General features: G+C 41.5%; 1 pseudogene; it reads right to left on the reverse strand.

The window, feature by feature from the left end:
- Window positions 1–17,153: 17,153 nt before the first annotated feature.
- On the reverse strand, window positions 17,154–17,705 carry LOC102184799 (annotated as a pseudogene).
- Between the last annotated feature and the right edge of the window lie 2,579 nt (window positions 17,706–20,284).

Genomic DNA, 20,284 nt, shown 5'->3' on the forward strand with positions numbered 1-20,284 from the left:
AGACCTACAGTTTTGGGCCTTACCCCCATGAACTTGCCTCTGAGTGACCTTACATGGCTGTGATACATGGGATTATTAGAATTAGATGTTCCATTTGATGATTACATGGAAAAAGGTATTTCAGGTAGTTGATACCTGTACTTACTCAAAAAAGTTCATATATGCATTGTCTTCTAGGAATTTTATTTTAGAATTCTCATGCTCCTAACAAACACTTCTCTCAGTAGAAAAATTGTATCTGACACCTCTTTCCCTAACAGGTCCATTTTCTTATATCTAATATGTGTAATTTGTCCCCAATTTCATAACCTTTTCTAAATTTATGAGACTGCCATTCATTGCTGTTCTTTGATCTATTCTTCCTAAACTATCGAGTGATCTCCTTAAGATGTCAACTGAATCATGTCACCTTTTCCCCAAAACGCTTCATGGATTTCCCATTATACTAAAAATATTATCTCACATCCTTCAGGAGCTGACCTCTGTCTTCGTCTGCAAACTCCTTGCCCTGCATCATCCTGCTAACGTCCTCCCTGTGCTTCTCACTCCTGGCCTTCTTTCATTCCCTCAACCACCCAGAGGTCTTACCTCAGGCCCTTTGTCCATCTTCCTCCTTGTCCATTCTATGCCCAGCTTCTTCTCATTCTTGAAGACATGCTGTGCATGATTACGTCTCACAGAGGCCTTCCTTGAGTTTTCAACTGAAATTAGGTTCCCTGCACTTAAACTTTTTAAAGTTTTTGTAGCTTTAACAAAAACTTACACTCTATACAGCACTCATCATAGCTGTTAACTGTGCCTATTTATAGGATAACTTGTCTCCCTAGAGAATAAATTACGCAAGTGCATGGGCTTTTGCTGTTTCATCCAAAACAACATCCTGAGAGCTTAGCACAGTGGCAACATACCTCAGAATGAATGCATCATTGCTTTCCCATTTCACCTTTAGATGGCCTCAAAAAATTCCTTTACTTTATCTGCAAAGAATAACTTTCTCCTATTTCTAGGGCTTCTGTCTTCATAGTTCTTGGCACTGAAAAGATATCGATAGCATTTTGTTGTTGCTATTGCAGTTGAGGTGAATATCTCTGTAAGTAGATTTTGGGGAAATAGGTATGGGGAAGCATCATTGTGTTCAGTGTAATACAGTGAGATGACTCAGCAAAATGTCAAGAAGCCCTTTGGGGAAAATCTCCCTTGACAAGGTGCTAAGAGACAAATATATCTCATAGAACTTGGAACAACTTGCTATTTCGTAGTTAGATAGGTTTCTCAGCAGAATTTTGCCTAAACACTGTCTGTATTTGCACTTGCTTCAGGCCAAAGAGAAGAGCACTGTGTACCATATTAAGCACAGAAGGAAGTTGGAGATGAAGGAGCAATTCTGAGACATGGGCCAGAAGATAAGAATACAGTGAAAGGAGGAAATCAGAAGCATCACTGGCCATTAGAAATGCCCTCTGTACCAGAAATTTGCAGAAATACTTGGTAGAATATTGATCTACCTACAGAGGGTTGAAACCAATCTTAATTCTGAAAGAAATCACTTTTACTGCCTATGCCAATGGGCTTTAGGATGCTAAACTTAAAGAGAATCAAAAAGTTAACTCAAGATTTCAAGTATAATTCCTTAGAAATGATCTTCAGGCATTATATCAGGGTTATTGTCTAAGAATTATAACACTGGCATTTTTGACCTCAAGATATTCTATGTTCTCCTGAAACTACATGAAGAAAAAAATCTCTAAGAAGTCATTTTAACTTCTTGTTGTTTTATAATTTTGTGTGTTCCAAGAAATCTTTGTCCAGTGTATGTTATGAGGTTTTTTTAATATATATATATATATATATATATATTTGATAAGATAGTAGATATAATGAGAAAGGCAATATTTTGATGGGAACATTATCATTTCATTCTCAATTTAATATTTTACATGTAAAGACAATAGAAAAAAAGTTAGGTTATTTAGTCATGTAGGGTAAAATCCAGTTATTTAATGCTCTAATTTTTTTCTTTTTTAAAAATTCTTTTAATTTAATTAAATTTTTTTTTAATTTTTGGCTGTGCTGGGTCTTCATTGCTGTGCAGGCTTTTCTCTAGTTTTAGCGAGCAGGGGCTGCTCTCTAGTTCTGGTGTGCAGGCTTCTCATTGCAGTGGCTTTCTTGTTGCAGAGCATGGGCTGGAGGTTGCCCCGGCTTCAGTAGTTGTGGCATGCAGGCTTAGTTGCTCTGTGGCGTGTGGAATCTTTCCAGACCAGGGATTGAACCCATGTCTCCTGCATTGGCAGGTGTATTCTTTAACACTGAGCCACCAGGGAAGCCCTCTAAATTTTTCTCAATATTTCCCAAATGTGTTTTTTGTGCTCTTAAATTTATGAGAGATACATAACTACATTGCAGGAAATTAGAAATACTGAGCAGTGTTTAGTTGAGTTCAATCGCTCAGTCATGTCCAACTCTTTGCAACCCCATGAATCGCAGCATGCCAGGCCTCCCTGTCCATCACCAACTCCCAGAGTTCACTCAGACTTACGTCCATCGAGTCGGTAACGCCATCCAGCCATCTCATCCTCTGTCATCCCCTTCTCCTCCTGCCCCCAATCCCTCCCAGCATCAGAACCTTTTCCATTGAGTCAACTCTTCGTGTAAGGTGGCCAAATATTGGAGTTTCAGCTTTAGCATCAGTCCTTCCAATGAACATCTAGGACTGATCTCCTTTAGAATGGACTAGTTGGATCTCCTTGCAGTCCAAGGGATTCTCAAGAGTCTTCTCCAACCCCACAGTTCAAAAGCATTAATTCTTTGGTGCTCAGCTTTCTTCACAGTCCAACTCTCACATCCATACGTGACCACTGGAAAAACCATAGCCTTGGCTAGATGGACCTTTGTTGGCAAAGTAATGTCTCTGCTTTTGAATATGCTATCTAGGTTGGTCATAACTTTCCTTCCAAGGATTAAGTGTCTTTTAATTTCATGGCCGCAATCACCATCTGCAGTACATAAGGGTAAATCCTTCTTGTTTTTCAGAGTTTCTCCCATTTGCTGTTTCTGAAAATAAGGGACAGCTTAAAGTAATGAATCAGAGAAGGCAATGGCACCCCGCTCCAGTACTCTTGCCTGGAAAATCCCATGGACGGAGGAGCCAGGTAGGCTGCAGTCACTAAGGGGTCACTAAGTCGGACATAACTGAGCAACTTCACTTTCACTTTTCACTTTCAGGCATTGGAGAAGGAAACGGCAACCCACTCCAGTGTTCTTGCCTGGAGAATCCCAGGGACGTGGGAGCCTGGTGGGCTGCCATCTATGGGGTCGCACAGAGTCGGACACGACTGAAGCATATGCCAAAGAGACATATTCTGGGGTGGTAAACTCTGTTCTCCTACAATGTATACATGTGAGATGCTCAGGAAAACTACGTAACTTCCTGAAATAGCTAAAGTCACTGCCTTAAATACCATCTGAAGACAGAAGATATTGAAGGTGGGGGAGACACTTAGGGGAGGTGATCAGGAAAAACACAGTAAACAAAGCTACGGTTATCATGCGAATTTTAAGTTGGTACCTTCTCCATACATAAGAGTTTACAGACATTTAGTCATCCTCCCATTCCTATTATAGAGAGGGAGACATAGCAAGTGGATATTTTCTTTATGAATGTAAATGTATGTGTCTTACCAAATGTTTTCAGAGCTTCTCCTGTGTCTGCTGTTCCTTAAATATGCTCAGCTCAAGATAAGCCTTATGCCCAAGAGGCAGACCTTGGGGTGGCATATTCTGTTCCCCTTCACCTAACAGCTGGGAGTATGTGAGTTTAATTTTAGTGTAGGTTGGTCTGTTCCTCTAGTATATTGGTGTCTGTCTGCATATATGGTCTGTTCTCTTGTAAAACTTCTAAAGAGCCATTTAAACTTGAATTTTCATGGGAATTCACAGGAAGTTATATTCCCTTCCAACAACCTAAGCTCTTATTTGTTTTACAAATAAGCAGAATTAATTTAGGCCAAAGAATCTTCTTCCCTAATATCCTAACTAGGAGAAAACAAAGGAATTTTCCTCTCAATTTGATTAACATTCAAGAGAGGAAGGAGCAGGTAGGGATTGGGGGTGGGGAATGGGAAGATAACAAAACAGTATTCACTGGGACTCACCTGCCCAGCTCCTTGCTTGCTTGTCCTGGGGCCTTTGATTGGGCAGATTTGGAAAAGTAGCATGGTAAATAATGAAACAGGATGGCTAGATTTGCTCTATATTGGAAACAGCAGACAGTAAGTGGTGAAGAGAAAGAATGGATTGGATGGCTTCACAAGTCATTTATCCACCTGGGATGTCAGAATGTTTGTCCAGCACAACATGGATGATCTGTGACCTGTGTTCTGTGTTCTAATAAACTAACACAGAAGAGATAATGTTTGTCTGAATGCTTCTGGATGATTTCTGCTGCAAAACTTACAGCAAGGCTGCTAATCAAGAGGAAAATGCAGCTATATCTTGGTGATAAAAATTGCTTTCCAGTGACTGTGTTCATCAGTCTTCTGCAAGGGAAATCAAGAGTAAAGGATGGCCAAAGTTTCCTTCACACTGCTGCACACACAGAGAAAAGTTACTCAAATGGCCAAAACAAGGGTTAAAGTCATAGAAACAAATTCAACATGGAATCAAAATGAACCCTTCCTCTTAACAAAAGCTGTACTTGAAATTCTGAATTTGGATCTTTCCTAGGCTAGCAGTATGCCCTGTGTCCTCTCTTGTGATGCTGGCCCATGGTTTCCAGGCAATCACAAGATTGTTAGGGGAAGCATACTGACTGAAACTGCCCACCCTGGCCGGGCTCTCTAGTAACCATTTGCATGAGTTGTTTTATGACAGGAGGTCCTGATAAGGAACACGGAAATAATAAGCCATCGCCAACCAGAAGAGTTTGGGAAAGGTCAAAAGGAGACACCATGTGTCCATCTACCTCGCAGAATCCCTCTCGCTAGCATGCATCTTGGCTGAATGATGCGTGCACCACTAGAAAGGACTCTGAGTCAGAATGATTGACCAAAGACAACCCGGAAACTAACTCCATCAACACAAAACCTGAGACTGCGAGCCATGTGGCAGAGCAGTTCTCCTGGGTCCGCTTACCCTGCTGCTCTCTGCCCACGTGCCCTCTTCCAATAAAGTCACTTGCTTTGTCAGCACGTGTCTCCTCGGACAATTCTTTTCTGAGTGTTAGACAGGAGCCCACTCTTCGGGCCCTGGAGGGGGCCCCCCTTCCTACAACAGGATCATGAAGGTAAACAACCAATGCACTTAAAGCACCCTGTCCCTGCACAAGCATTCTGTTTTTCACTTTCAGTTTAGTGTTCAGTAAATATCATAAGATATTTAACACTTTTGTATAAACAGGCCTTGTGTTAGAGTATTTTCCCCAACCGTAGGCTACGTGGGTGTTCTGATTGCATTTAAGGAAGCCTACACTAAGCTATGATGCTCATTTTGATAGTCAGATATTTAGCATACATTTTTTATTTAGAGTATTTTCAATTCATGAAGGATTTATTGGGATAGAACCCCATGACAAATTGAGGAAGATCTGTGCATAAAATGTATTTCCCTGTTTCATCTGAATATAGTACACATTCATGAATTTAGCCACTGTCCCTAAAAAAACTGCAGATGAAAGGCAGGAGGGAGAAGAGGTATAGTTTCCTCTGTGTGGAAGGGCAGAGTGTGTCAATTATTCAGTGACTTTCTCCTTTGGGGAATACTTGGCATGGAGAACTCAGGTAGGCTAAGGACCCTCACTGTTGTCAAGATAAAGATGTTATTTCAGACATAGGAAGGCAAATGTTTTGCCTTTGGAGGTAGCTGTGTCCTGATGTTTCCCTTGTGTACTGGTCTGCAAGTTTCTTAACCTCATTCACTGTCTTTGGCGTGCAAGTTTGGGGAGATGAAATGGCACAAGTCCTTATGCCCAGTATAGGTAGAAGAGGCTCAGGACAGGACAGGGTGACACGTGTGCTGCTCCCAGAGTAGCTCTTCCATCTCACAGCTGACCTGCAATCACCCATGGTGCTGCAGTTTCTTTTATTCTCATCTAGAATGTTTCTCAATGTGATGGAGTTTTCTATTATAAACTCTGACAAAGATGAAAGGCCATTCAATAAGGAAAGATATTCTTTTCAGCAAATGCTGTTGGAACAATCACCATATTAATACATCTTCAAAAAATAAAAAATGGAAAACCTTACCTCATTCCTTTTAGTACAGAAAAATTAACTGAGCATATATAAAGCAAATAAAAATGAAACTATGAAAGTTCCCAAGAAAATGTAGGAGACAATCTCTGAGACTTTGGGTGAGAGAAGTTCTGTGGCCTGTTAGGAATGGATCAACACAGCAGAAAGTGAGTGAGCAGGTAAAGCTTCACCTGTATTAACACTAAAGTTATTAGTTGATGCATCAGTAACAGTCTCCGATTCACCTTTTAAGTTTTAAAACAGGGATCCAAGAATCTCTCCAGGGCCCCAGGCACCATCCACATGCAGCTCAGGATCTCCAGAGAGGGAGGGAGAAGGTAATCCATGGGAGCCTGGAAAACACAAAATCCATCTTCCCCTCATAAACAAACTAGGTAAGACGGTAGGGTGGGCCATCTGAGCCCCTAGTGTATTTGGGTACCTGTGCCTGGTAAAATGATCTATATAAAAATCCTAGTGCATGCGCATGTGTGCTCAGTTGCTTCAGGTGTGTAGGACTCTTTGCGACCCAGTGGACTAATTTGTGACCAGTGACTATGATGGAACCAACCTCTAACAAATCCCCACACAGCACCCAAGTGAGCATGAACTGCATGACTCCTTACCCCCAGGAGGGATCAGGGGGTCAGGTCTCTCCTCATCACAGTTTCTGAAAGTGGTCCTTATGGATCCTTAAGGATCTGCAGTGGCAGAATTTAGATGAAATTTCCATCTCGAGAGGAGGAAAATGCCACATGTGGTTGGAATTTTCTACATCTCCGATGACAAGTGAAAGTCATTTCCAGGCAAGTTTTAGTGTCAGTACATTAATTTGAAAGGTGGACCAGAAAATTATCTGTCAGAAACTTGGTCGTACTACAACTCATACTTAAAATCTGTCTAAAATTAATACCAGATCATTCTAGGCTTCAGTGACACATACTGCTCTAGGACTTTTGTTACCACTGCTCCTAACAGTTCTATGCCTGCTGTCACTCCAGATTAAGTGTTGCACATTTGTTCTAGTCCTATTTGAGGGCAAATCTGAATGAGAAATGGAAGATGTGTTTTAAATTGAGGTAACATGTATGAATGATTTAAGAAACTTGAATAATGAGAACACAGTAAGAGATTCATAGGAACCTTAATTTTTTTTTGTCTACCTTCTCCATGTTTAAAGCATGTTCTAATAATGTGCTGTGGACCTGTTCTAAAGCATTTATTAACAGACCCTACAGGGATGTCCCTGGTGATCCAGTGGATAAGACTCTGCACTCCCAGTATAGGGGGCCCAGGTTCAATCCCTGGTCAAGGAACTAGATTCCACATGCTGCAACTGAAGATATTGAATGTTGCAACTAAGACCCGCACAGCCAAATCAATTAATTTTAAAAAAAAGGAAAAGAAAAAGGGCACTGCAAAGATCATTCACATGTCTCTTGAATGGGATAAATACACTTTTGAAATAAATTATTGTAGAAGAGGCCTTAACTGTTAGTAGCATATTTATCAACCTTTCTTTACATATAAGTGGCAAAAAAGTTATTTCATATTGAAAAGACTCAACTGAAACATTTGTATTTTTCCAGACGAGACTGAAACACATTATCTTCTTTTAACATTCTCCTTACAAGTATTACTATAGGTGAGAAGAACATGTTTGAATTTTATGAGACACCCAGCTGTTTTAATACAATTGAGCTTTGTGAGAATGTAAATCAGGAAGAAAAAAACTTAAAAATAAATTGTGCAGGATAATATTAAAGCACTCTCTACAATCTTTGACCAGGACAGTGTCACTAAATACTTATTCCCGCTTTTGAATAGTGTATTTATGCTGTCTGCTGGCAGTGGTCCCTTCAGGTAGGAATATTCAATGTAACATGCTGTACGTTGTTGTTCAGTCACTAAATTGCATCTGACTCTGCAACCCCGTGGCCTGTAGCCCTCCAGGTTCCTCGGTCCATGGGATTTTCCAGGCAGGAATACTGGAGTGGGTTGCCATACCTTTCTCCAGGGGATCTTCTTGATCCAGGGATCAAACCTGTGTCACCTGCTTGGCAGGTGGATTCTTTACCACTGAGTTACCAGGGAACACCAATAGGCTGTACTAGCCTCTGATTATTTCGTATTTCCACACAGACTCACTCTCTGTCACTTTCTAGGCTGAAAGCTGTGCTGCTGTACATATGGAATGAGTCCAAAATTTTAACGGCTCTGCTGAGTAAACAGAAATAGAATGATGTTACAACATCACTGTTCTGACAGTCTGCTGGTTTCAGTATGCCAGGCTATATGCTAAACATTCATAGAAAACTGTAAAAATTAAACATTTGGAAAATACCAAGTGTTCATGAAGGACTGGAATAACTCATACTCAACTTCACACAGCATCGGGGAAAAACAGTTTGGTATGTTCAATAAAATAAACAAGAGCCTGGTTAATGACCCACAGTTCCAGTATTTTACATGTAATGCTCACACGCAAGCACTAAACCATGCTTACAGAATGTCCTGAGCAGCATTGTTCCTAAAGGCAAAAACTAGAATCAGCCCAAGTGGGCTTCCATGGGAGAAAGGACTAATTTATTCATTGGAAGAAGATGCACTGGGATCTTATATAACAGAAAAGCAGTACAGCAGCTGCATGCATCAGTATGAAGTTCAAAAAACAGGCACAGAGAAAAATATGCTATAGGAGTATTATATTCATATACTACTAAATGAGCTAAAATGAAAAACAGATAATTTATGTGTTAAACATATAGAGTGAGAGCAAGAGAATAAGTAATATGCATTTGCACCCTGAGTAATTCTAGACTGATTAGAGGAAGGGGAGGTCAGACAGGAGTGTTCAGGTGACTCTGAGGTACTGATAATTTGTTATTGCTCCCTCGTGTCCCATTCTTGTGACCCCATGGATTGCAGCATGCCTGGCTTCCCTGTCCTTCATCATCTCTTGGAGTCTGCTCAAACTCATGTCCATTGACTCAGTGATGCCATCCAACCATCTCATCCTCTGTTGTCCCCTTCTCCTCCTGCCCTCAGTCTTTCCTGGCATCAGGGTCTTTTCAAATGAGTCAGCTCTTCGCATCAGATGGTCAAAGTAGTGGAGTTTCAGCTTCAACATCAGTCCTTCCAATGAACCCCCAGGACTGATCTTTAGGATGGACTGGTTGGATCTCCTTGCAGTCCAAGGGACTCTCAAGAGTCTTCTCCAGCACCATAGTTCAAAAGCATCAATTCTTCGGTGCTTAGCCTTCTTTATGGTATACATGACTATTGGAAAAACCATTTTTGATTATACAGACCTCTATTGGCAAAGTAATGTCTTTGCTTTTTAATACACTGTCTAGGTTTGTCATAGCTTTTCTTCCAAGGAGGAAGCGTCTTTTAATTTCATGGTTGCAGTCACCATCTGCAGTGATTTTGGAGCCCCCCAAAATAAAAATAAAGTCTCTCACTGTTTCCATTGTTTCCCCATCTACTTGCCATGAAGTGATGGGACTGGATGCCATGATCTTCACTTTTTGAATGTTGAGGATTTAGCCAGCTGTTTCACTCTCTTCTTTCATAGTCATCAAGAGGCTGTTTAGTTCTTCTTTGCTTTCTGACATAAGGGTGGTGTCATCTGCATATCTGAGGGTATATTCTGTTCTAAATTAGGTGCCAAACACACAAACCCTCATTGAATTATCATTGTTTATACTGATATATGCCTTTCATAAGTGTGCTGTTTTTCACATTAAAAAATGTGATTGTGGAACTATTTTAGGGTTAGCAATTTGCTCGGATGTGAACTCTATCTGACATGGACTTGCTTCTCTAGAGTGGAGGACATCATTTCCAATATTGAAGTTGATTTGGGCCTATCACTGTATAAGGGCCTACCTCCACAAAATAAGTTTTGACATATAAGATTTCTTTTTAATATGTTGTTGTATTTGATCTGCTAATATTTGTTGGGGATTTTTGCCTGTATGTTCATGAGAGATGTTAGTTTGTTGTTTTCTTGTAATGTCCTTGTTTGATTTTGGTATTAGGATACTGCTGCCCTCATAACATGAGTTAGGAAGTATTCCCTCAGCTTCTGTCTTCTTGAATAGAATGTAGAAACATTGATACAATCTGTTCTTAAAAACCTGATAGAACTCATCCCATTTAGAATTCTGGCAGAATTCTGAACTCATTTAGACCTGGGGCATTCTGTCTTGAAAGGTGATTAACTATTGGTCCTTTTTTCCTTAGTATATATTGGCCTATTCAGATTATCTGTTTGATCATTTTTAATTAGAAAATAAACTCAGGATACTAAGGCGTCACCCTGGGTATAGCCTCCATCTAGATTTCTTTTGAATTATTTGTAAATGTTAACATTGCTCTTCTCACTTTTAGTTTGATGATGTTTCCTCTCACCTTTATGGAATCACAACAAAGTACACAACTCAGTTTTCATATGAGCTACTCTCTCTTATACTGTTTGTATTGCTTTAACTGGAAATTAAATTGTCCAGCTATCTGAACTTGTCAAGTAGTGTTAGGAATATCGTAAAGAACACGGGTTATTCTTGGTGTACACATTCATCTCCCCATGAGAGAAGACCAACAACAGAGCAGCCCAACAGCCCTGAATCTTGAGTGTGCCCTTCAGATCACCTGACTCCATGTACAGAGACAGTAAAGTGCACCTGTTAATTAGGTGAACTGGTTGAGTAGACCTCGGTTTGTTAAATGAGCTCATGACACATTAGATACCATAGGAGCTGTTTCATTGCAAAAGAAATCTGCTTAGAAAGCGTGGGTGGCCTGATATTTATGATCTCTCCATCTCCCAAGACTTCCCTCATCTTCTCGTACAATAGTGAGTATAACTGGACATAGGGAAGGGCTGTCCTCAATAAGGGCATCCCTTCAGGTTCCTTGAGATCAGTTGAGTAAAAGGGAGAGGAAAGTACATTCATAGTGCATTTCAAGACCTCTGCATGTATTACATAACACAGCTCTGTCTACACCATACACGTCTTAGGTACTTATTTTAATCCTTGCAAATTAAAAAGCTCCTTCTGTAAAGCAAGATTATTTTTACCACACCACAGATGGCCCAGACAAATGATATTTTTCCAGTAATTATAATAAAATACAATTTAAAAAATCCTGCAAGCCGGATGTCTTCAGTCAACCCTGGTGAATATAGTAGTCTTATACATGTTTTTATTATTATTATTGAGATCATGCTCTACAAAATGTGAGCCTGGTGTGTGTGTGTGTGTGTTTATAAAAACTGTGACATCTTAAAGGTTAAGTCTCAAGGTGGAGAGAAAAGAATTCCTAATGGCAGAGGAAGAAAAATATTAAAGGAAGTATGTGTCTGTTTTCGGAAAATGTGAGTCATTGCTTTCTTACTCCCAAAACAGTTTGTAATTGGCTTATGTAGGTGACTGTGTATGAGAGAAACAAACAAAAAGTGAGAGGAAAGCAATCTTTAAATAAGAAAAAGTAATCATGTCTACTTTATATCAAAATTCCTTTTTTTTTCCTGTTGTTTAACTCTTCCTCCCTCTCTATTTTATAGAGGGGCTTAGAAATAAACATTGAATAAATGAAATTAGAAAAGACCACAAACTTAAAATATAAATGACTGCAGAATTGGGAAGCATGGAATAGTTTAAAGTATTTTATAAATTATTTTAAAGGAAACCTTTTATCCATCTATTTTGTCTTACAGTATTTTATACTGAATTCAAAAAATTGAGCAGTGAAAACTCAACTTGGTTTTTCTCTATGTGCATTTTGCTTCTCTTTCTTAAAATGGAGCCTATCCTTAACAACAACAACAACAAAAAATGGATATTCCAGTACAGCCATGAGTATTAGTGCTACACATCAGGTCAGTTTATGGCAGTCAATTTGGCTCCCTCGGAAGCACACACAACATCTTAAATCTATGACCGAATGAGTTTTCCAAGACTGAAAAAAGTAATAGTGAATTAGGAATAAACTCAAAGTGTTTAAAAATTATTTCAGTAGATAGTGAAAAGAAGGATATATTGAGGGAATATACATATTTGAATGTGTTCATGATTTACTTCATCCTTTTGCTTTATTAAAATTCCTGACATTTTGTCAAATAATGTTAATGAATTATAAGAAATTCCAGTTTCTGCCTTTTTAACTCAAGGCTAATGGTAAAAATAAACAAACAAAGACAGACTCTGGTGTCCATCACCCTCATTTGATGCCAGCTATGAACAGTTGCTTCCTATTGGGTTATCCCCTTGTCTTTCAGTCTTAACCATCATCCCTAATAATCAGTGATGCTTATTTTTCTTTTGTTTTTTACATGACCTATCAACTGTTCATATAAATCGAGCCGGTATAACTTTAGAAAAATACTGGAGTATAGTTAATTTACAATGTTGTGTTCAAGTGTATTGTATAAGTTTTATAAAGCAAGATTTGCTTTTATTTTAATCCTCTCTTGTTGTTCAGTCAGTGAGTCATGTCCCACTCTTTGCAACCTCATGAACTGCAACACTCCAGGCTTCCCTGTCTTTTACTATCTCCCAGATTCTCTCTGCCTTGTGCAGTTATCTGGATTCCATTCAGAATAGCTCCATAAATGGATTGCAGAGGTGGAATCTGCCCTCATTTTTGGCATTCACTGAGGCAGCTTATATGCAGGCAGAACTGCAGATCATCTATTCCAACTTCACCAGCTTACTCTATGTAACTCCATGAATGAGATTTTCCCACACTCCTCACATCACCATTCTGGAAGTCCAGCCTCCCTCAGAATCTTAAGAGTGGGTATTTGAGGTGCCCTTGAAAAGACATGATTATTTTCATCCATCAGTTAACCCATCACACATATATGAGAGTCAGGGAAAATAAGAGTTCTGAGAAATAGGAGCATAATAATAATAATAATAATAATAATACGTGGTTGAGAGCCACAAAGTCTAGAATACACTGATACTACCTGAAACAAACAAAGCTGACTCACCATTGCCAACTGAACCAAGTCAGTGGCAAATAGAGCCTGCTGTTAAGTTGACATGAACACCTTTCTCCTGGTCACCAAGTGATGTGATGAAGAGTAGGGTACATAGCGGTGAATTTTTACTCTCTTAGAAACTGTTTTGATATGGCTACTTTTAGTAGAAGTTGAGCCTGGAGAGACCTGAGGAGATTCTGTAGGTCAGTGCTTCTCAAACTTCACCTTGTACCTAAATCACTAGGGATTCCATTCAAGTACAGATTCTGATTCACTTGGTCTGGGGTCTGGCTAGGAATCTGCATTTCTAGCAAACTCCCAAATGAAGCCAGTATTCTTGGTGTCAGGGAGCTCACTTTGAGTAGCAAGAATTTAGAGCCCTCAGCACGGAATCCACTGGATGAGCAGATGGAGAGATGACGAAGGGATGGGACTGTGAGAAGAGAGGACAGGTATGGATCCTGTTGAGACAAGCAAGATGTGGAAGACTTTCCTCCTTATCATGTAGAATCCCTTCCTCTCGACTTGTCAAGTTGTTGAGATTGTTGTTCAGTTGCTAAGGCATGTCCAACTCTGCAACCCTGTGGCCTGCAGCAGGCCAGGCTTCCCTGTCCTTCACTATCTCCCGGAGTTTGCTCAAACTCATATCCATTGAGTCAGTAACACCATCCAACCATCTCATCCTCTGTTGCCCCCTTTTCTTCTTGCCCTCAGTCTTTCCCAGCATCAGGGTCTTTTCCAGTGAGTCAGCTCTTCACATCAGGTAGCCAAAATATTGGAGCTTCAGCATCAGTCCTTCCAGTGAATATTTGGGACTGATTTTCTTTAGGATTGACTGGTTTGATCTCTTTGCTGTCCAAGGGACTATCAAGAATCTTCTCCTGTACCACAGTTCAAAAGCATCAATTCTTCAGCACTCAGCCTTGTTTTTGGTTCAACTCTCACATCCATACATGACTACTGGAAAGACCATAACTTTGACCATACAGACCTGTACAACAGAGCAACCCACGTAGCCCTGCATCACATAAGCTGCTTCCTGTACGCAGATAGTGGGGAGCACTTGTTAATTAGATGAACTGGTTCAGTAAGCCTAGGTTGGTTAAATGAGCTCATAATACATTAGATACCATATAAACTACTTCAGTATCAAAGAAATCTAACTAGAAAGCCTAGGTGGCCTGACCTTTGTGATCTCTCACTTAATCACCCAGGACTCTGTTTGTTTCCTTATCCAATAGTTGGTTTATCCAGTCCTTTTAGTCCAGCACTCTCAAGAAAATGTTGGCTCCCTTATGTTTATTTTAAATTCTGTTATCTCACTTTGTTACTCAACCACCCTGGGGTTCACTCCCCCAAAACACAAAGAAACCAATCTACTGGCACAGGTTGTATAAGGGAAAGTACAGCCTTTGTTGCAGGCCAGGCAAGGAGAACCAGCAGCTCATGCTGAGAAGACCCCGGGTCTCCAGTTGCTTTCACCAGAAGGTTTTTAACAACAGTGTGAGGCAAAGGGTCTCAGGGTGCATGATCACCTTGTGTTCAATTCTCTGATCTGTTAATGGCGAGATAACAGGGTGATGTTTTCAGTAATCTCAGTCATATACCTTCTGGTTTCAGCAGGTCTGGGTTATACTTTTTTGTGGCCAGCCTGTAGTTAACTCTTTCTACATGGTGGGGTTTTGGTAACTGCAATGCCACTAAAGGATATATCTCAGAATATTATATAAAGCCCTTGAGAAAAAACTGAAGGTGTTTTAATGGCTAAACCATTATTTGTTCTTGGCTGTTTTCATTTGTTTCTGTATATTCTCGTTTCTCTGATTAAATTTGCTGTAAGCTTTTTTAAAACAAGAGGTGGGAGGGGCACACCAGGCTCTAGCCCAGAAATGCCCCTCAGAGCAGTGCTTGATTTCCACATGAGCTTCAATTTCAGTTTTCTGGCTGCCTGCAAGGCATTTCCACCTGCACATCTAATAGGCGTCTGAAACTTCCATGACATGCCTTCCTACATCCTTTTCATCTCCCCACTAATGTCCCCAGATTAATTAATAGCAACACTTTGAATCCAGGTAATCAAGTCAAAAAACTAGAATGGAGATTATTTCCCACCATTTCCCATTTTTCTTCTCTATCCCTTAAGCAAATCATGTCTCCTTGTCCAAAATCCATTTGGAACATGTGAAGGTCTCTTCATTTCCTCAGCGACCACTCTATTTCCAGCCACCACTGTCTCTCTGCCCTGCTGCTATGTCTCCTAACTTGTCTCCCAGCCTCAACTCACCCTCACCCACCTACTTTCTTTAAAGGAGCCAAAATCACTGGCTTAACATTCTGGGAGTCTATTTTATTTTTTATTCAAAAACAAAAATTTGACCTTAGCCTTGACCACATATTTTTCAGCCCTTCTCCTGAGGTAGTTTGAGTTTTCTTGTATGATTACTTTAATGGAAGAAAGGGTACAATGGAAGGGGGAAAAATGTGTGTGTGTGTGTGTGTGTGTGTGTGAGAGAGAGAGAGAGAGAGAGAGAGAGAGAGAGAGTTGGACCATAAAAATTGCTGAGTGCCAAAGAATTGATGCTTTCGAACTGTGGTGCTGGAGAAGACTCTTGACAGTCCCTTGGACTGCAAGACGATCAAACCAGTCAATCCTAAAGGCAATCAACACTGAATATTCAATGGAAGGACTGAAGCTGAAGCTCCAATACTTTGGCCACTTGATTCAGAGAGCCAACTCATTAGAAACGACTCTGATGCTTGGAAAGATTGAAGACAGGAGGAGAAGGGGATGACAGAGGAAGAGATTGTTAGCATCACCAACTCAGTGGACATGAAGTTGAGCAAACTCTGGGAGATGGTGAAGGACAGGGAAGCCTGGCGTGCTGTAGTCTGTGGAGTTACAAAGTTGGACATAACTTACAGACTGAACAACAACATATATGATGGATGTTTTTGAAGGGCAATATGCATGACTAGCATGGTGAGCTAGGATGTCACTCCAGTGTCTATAGGAAAGTCAGCCTATGGCTTAGTTACCAGTATCATTGTTGTCCAATGATATGACGGACCCTGCCATAGCTGTTTAGGACCCAGGGTGCTACTCAGAAGCAACAAACTTTAACATTTGCATAATCTATTGAGCTATAAATTTTCAGGTAAGGTTGAAGACTCCCTTATTTTACTCCCTGTCCAATCTCATTCTTCACTTCTCCCTAAAAGACAACCAGTATTTTGAATGCTGTACTGCTGCTGCTGCTGCTGCTAAGTCACTTCAGTCGTGTCCGACTCTGTGCGACCCCATAAATGGCAGCCCACCAGGCTCCCCCGTCCCTGGGATACTCCAGGCAAGAACACTGGAGTGGGTTGCCATTTCCTTCTCCAATGCATGAAAGTGAAAAGTCAAAGTGAAGTTGCTCAGTCGTGTCCAACTCTTAGTGACCCCATGGACTGCAGCCTACTAGGCTCCTCCATCCATGGGATTTTCCAGGCAAGAGTACTGGAGTGGGGTGCCATTGCCTAGTTTATATATTTATGTATATCATTTTACCATGTACCCACATAGACTAGGGCCTCAGACGGCCCACCCCACCCTCTCCACCTACTTTGTTCATGGGGGTCCTGTGTTTTCCAGGATCTCAGGAACCCCTTCTCCATCCCTCTGCAGAGATCCTGAGCTGTATATGGACCAGACCTGGGTAGCTGAGAAAGACTCCTGGATACCTGTTTTAAAGTTCAAAAGATGAGAGAGTTGCACACAAGAATCAAACAGAGACCTTTATTGAGGAACCAAATAACTTTATGTGAAGAACTGGTAAAACTGCAAGGAAAAAACTTGGGTGAACTTTTCCTGCAAGGGCAACACTGTGGTCTGCATGGCAGGCAGGGTGACCTTGGGCAGTCACCCAGAACTCATGGGAAAGTCCAGTATAGGCTCAGTCCTTGTCACAGGCGCCCAGGGTGAGCTTGTCAAAGATGTACTCTGCCAGGCAGCCTTCTGGCGTCCCCATCTTGTGCACGTTGGTGAGGTGGTCCCCCAGCTCCTTGATGAACTTGAGCTGCTGGTCCAAGTGGCACGTCGCCAGGAAGTGGCATAGGTGGGCATCACTGCTCTCGGTGGCCAGGTGGTGCAGGTCAAGCAGGCTCTGGCTGACGCTCTTCTCCAGGTGCAGGGCATCCTGCGTGGCTTGGAGGCCCCTCTCCCACTCTTGGGTCTCGGACATCCTGATGTCCAGGAAGGAGATGCGGCCCCCACGCTGGTTCTGCAGGAACATCAGGCTCTCGGCCGTCTCGCTGTGCTCCTGGGAGCGGAGCAGGAAGAAGCTTGAGAAGTGCTGCAGGGCCATGTCCTGGTGCTGGTGCAGGGAGCAGGCCCTGGCCTGGCACTGGAAGGAGGTGTGGAGCTCTAGGGTGGTGCGGCTGTTGACCATGGCCTCGCACTCGGGGCAGTAGTGGTAGTGCACCTGCGAGGCCGCTGCGGGCAACATGGCAGGCGGCAGCAAGACCATCCAGAAGGCGTCTCGGATGAGGGAGGTGAGGCGGGGGCAGCAGCGGGTGCGGAGGTGCTGGCCGCCTTCTCAGAGCCTTCTCACGGTGACCCATGACGGCAGCCAGAGGCGGGATCTGGGCCCTGGGGCAGGTGGCTGGGTACGGGCTCTGGGATGGACAGGAAATGGTGACGGTTAGTGCAGGATGAGCGCCTGGGCTTTGGGTCCCTTAAGGAAGAGGTCACCAGGTAGGCGGGGCGGGTGGGCAGGGCAAGAGCGCTGAGTCCAAGTTCCATCAAAGCCTGGGTGAGGCAGGAATGCTTTGACCTGAGCACCTGATGCCTAAATTTTTGCATTACTAATAATTTGAAAGAACTTTTTCTTGTTCTCTAATTCAGCATCCTCCAACATTTTTGACACTAGGGACTGGTTTCCTGGAGGACAATTTTTCCATTAGACGGGTAGTATGTTTCAGGGTTATTCTCCTAAGGAGAGTACAACCTCTATCCTTCAGGTGCACAGTTCACAGTAGGGTCTGTTCTCCTATAAGAATCTAATGCCACTGCTGATGTGACAGGAGGTAGCACCCACGTGATAATATGAACAGTCGGGAGCGAGTGTCAATACAGGTGAGGCTTTATGTGCCCACCACTCACTTGCTGCTGTGTGGAGCCATTCCCAACAGGGTGTTGGAGAGACCTGCTCTGATTGTTTCCTTCTATAGTATGTTTCCTTATTTGAAGGTTTAATGGTATTCTCTTCAGTTTTATATATCTGTGAGTTTTCCTCCAGAAATAGTTTGTTTTATTCATCATGATCTTCTCTTTTACTTGCATACCTTTCTTCATGTAAACTTAGGAATAAAGGGCTCATTTGATTTGCCTGGTTAATTAGCATGGATCAGCTCTAGAGCTGGGATGCCTATTTCATGTACAGTCTCATTTGTATTGGAGGGCAGAGTATGTCAATTATTCAGTGACCTTCTCCTTTGGGGAATACATGGCATGGAGAATTCAGGTAGGCTAAGGACACTCACTGTCGCCCTTTGTTACCTAGGTGGCTATGGAGTCTCCACGGTATGAAACAGCATCTGGGCTGCTGTCTGTAGTGAGGGGTGAAAGGTAACTATGGAATTTGATACTAATAGATCCAACACCGGGAGAGTTGGCTTGCTCCTTCCCCTGACTGCTTTTAGCCAGGCAGGCTAACTGAGGAAAAAATGTCCAAAAAGCTTTTGGTTTTTGTATTGCCTCCAGGATGCAGGAGAAAGGGCCCCCATATTTCCAGAGGTAAGCTTAGTGGGCCTGGAATGTTAGATGTTTACATTATTCTCTTTGCCAAATGCCAGGAAAATGGTTACATTCAATTCTCAGGAATGAAGCAAAACTTTAGAAAAATCACAGAGGGGAGAAAGGCTGGAGGGGACACTCCAGCCATTTCTTTGACTTAGCTCTTAATGGCAATTGTACTGCCCTTCTGTGTATTCCAGACTATATCTCTAAGATCTGTAATGTTAATGTTGATTGATCTATTTATTCATCTGTCCATCCATCCAACTATCTATGCATCTATCTGTATGAAGTCTTAGTTGCAGCACGGGGGATCTTAGATTTTTGTTGTGCCATGGAGGATCTCTAGTGACATGCAAAGTCTTATTGGTTGCAGCATGTGGGATCTAGTTCCCTAAGGAAGAGTCAAACCCTGGCCGCCTACATTTGGAACTTGGAGCCTTAACTAGTGAACCACCAGGGAAATTCTAGGATCTGTAATGTTAAACCCATACCTTTTGAATTTCTTGTTAGGGGTTTGAGTGAATAATTTCTGCTGAAGAAAAAGAATCATAAAAAATGAGTTTGTACTTTGTGGCTAATTGCTTCTGGGTGTATGATGACATGGATATAAAATATTATATCCTTCTAATTATATAAATATTACAAGGAAAACCTGGGGGTGGGGGAAGTGTTTGTGGAACATGCTTTCCTTGCTCTTTGCCATTGCTGGGCTGATTGGAAGTTAAAACTCTTTGAATATTGAAAACTGTAAATGCTCATAGGCTTCCCTAGGGGCTTAGTGGTAAAAACAAACAAACAAACAAAAAACAAACAAACCAAAATAAACCTTCCTGCCAATACAGGAGATACAGAAAATGAGCAGGTTTGATCCCTGGGTTGGGAATATCCGCTGGAGGAGGAAATGGCCACCTGCTCCAGTATTCTTACCTGGGAAATCCCGTGGCTAGAGGAGCCTGGTGGGTTCAGTCCATGGGGTCACAAAGAGTTGGACATAACTTAGTGACTAAACAACAATACATCTTGATAAGTGATGATTTTTGCCTATTGGGATCTCTGGAAAAAGGGAGGCAACATGAAAGAGAAGCAGTCTCCAACTGGAGATACAATTTTAGAGTTTTTAAATACAGTTTTAAATTTTTAAAATTAATTTTATTGAAATATACTTGACTTACAATGTTTTGTTAGTTCCAGGTGATGAGCAAAATGATTTATTTATATGCATACACATATCCACTCTTTTTTAGATTATTTTCTCATAAAGGTTATCACAGAGTTTTGAGTAGAGTT

The sequence above is a fragment of the Capra hircus genome (genome assembly GCF_001704415.2).
Source record: "Capra hircus breed San Clemente chromosome X unlocalized genomic scaffold, ASM170441v1, whole genome shotgun sequence".
Taxonomy (NCBI): Eukaryota; Metazoa; Chordata; class Mammalia; order Artiodactyla; family Bovidae; genus Capra; species Capra hircus.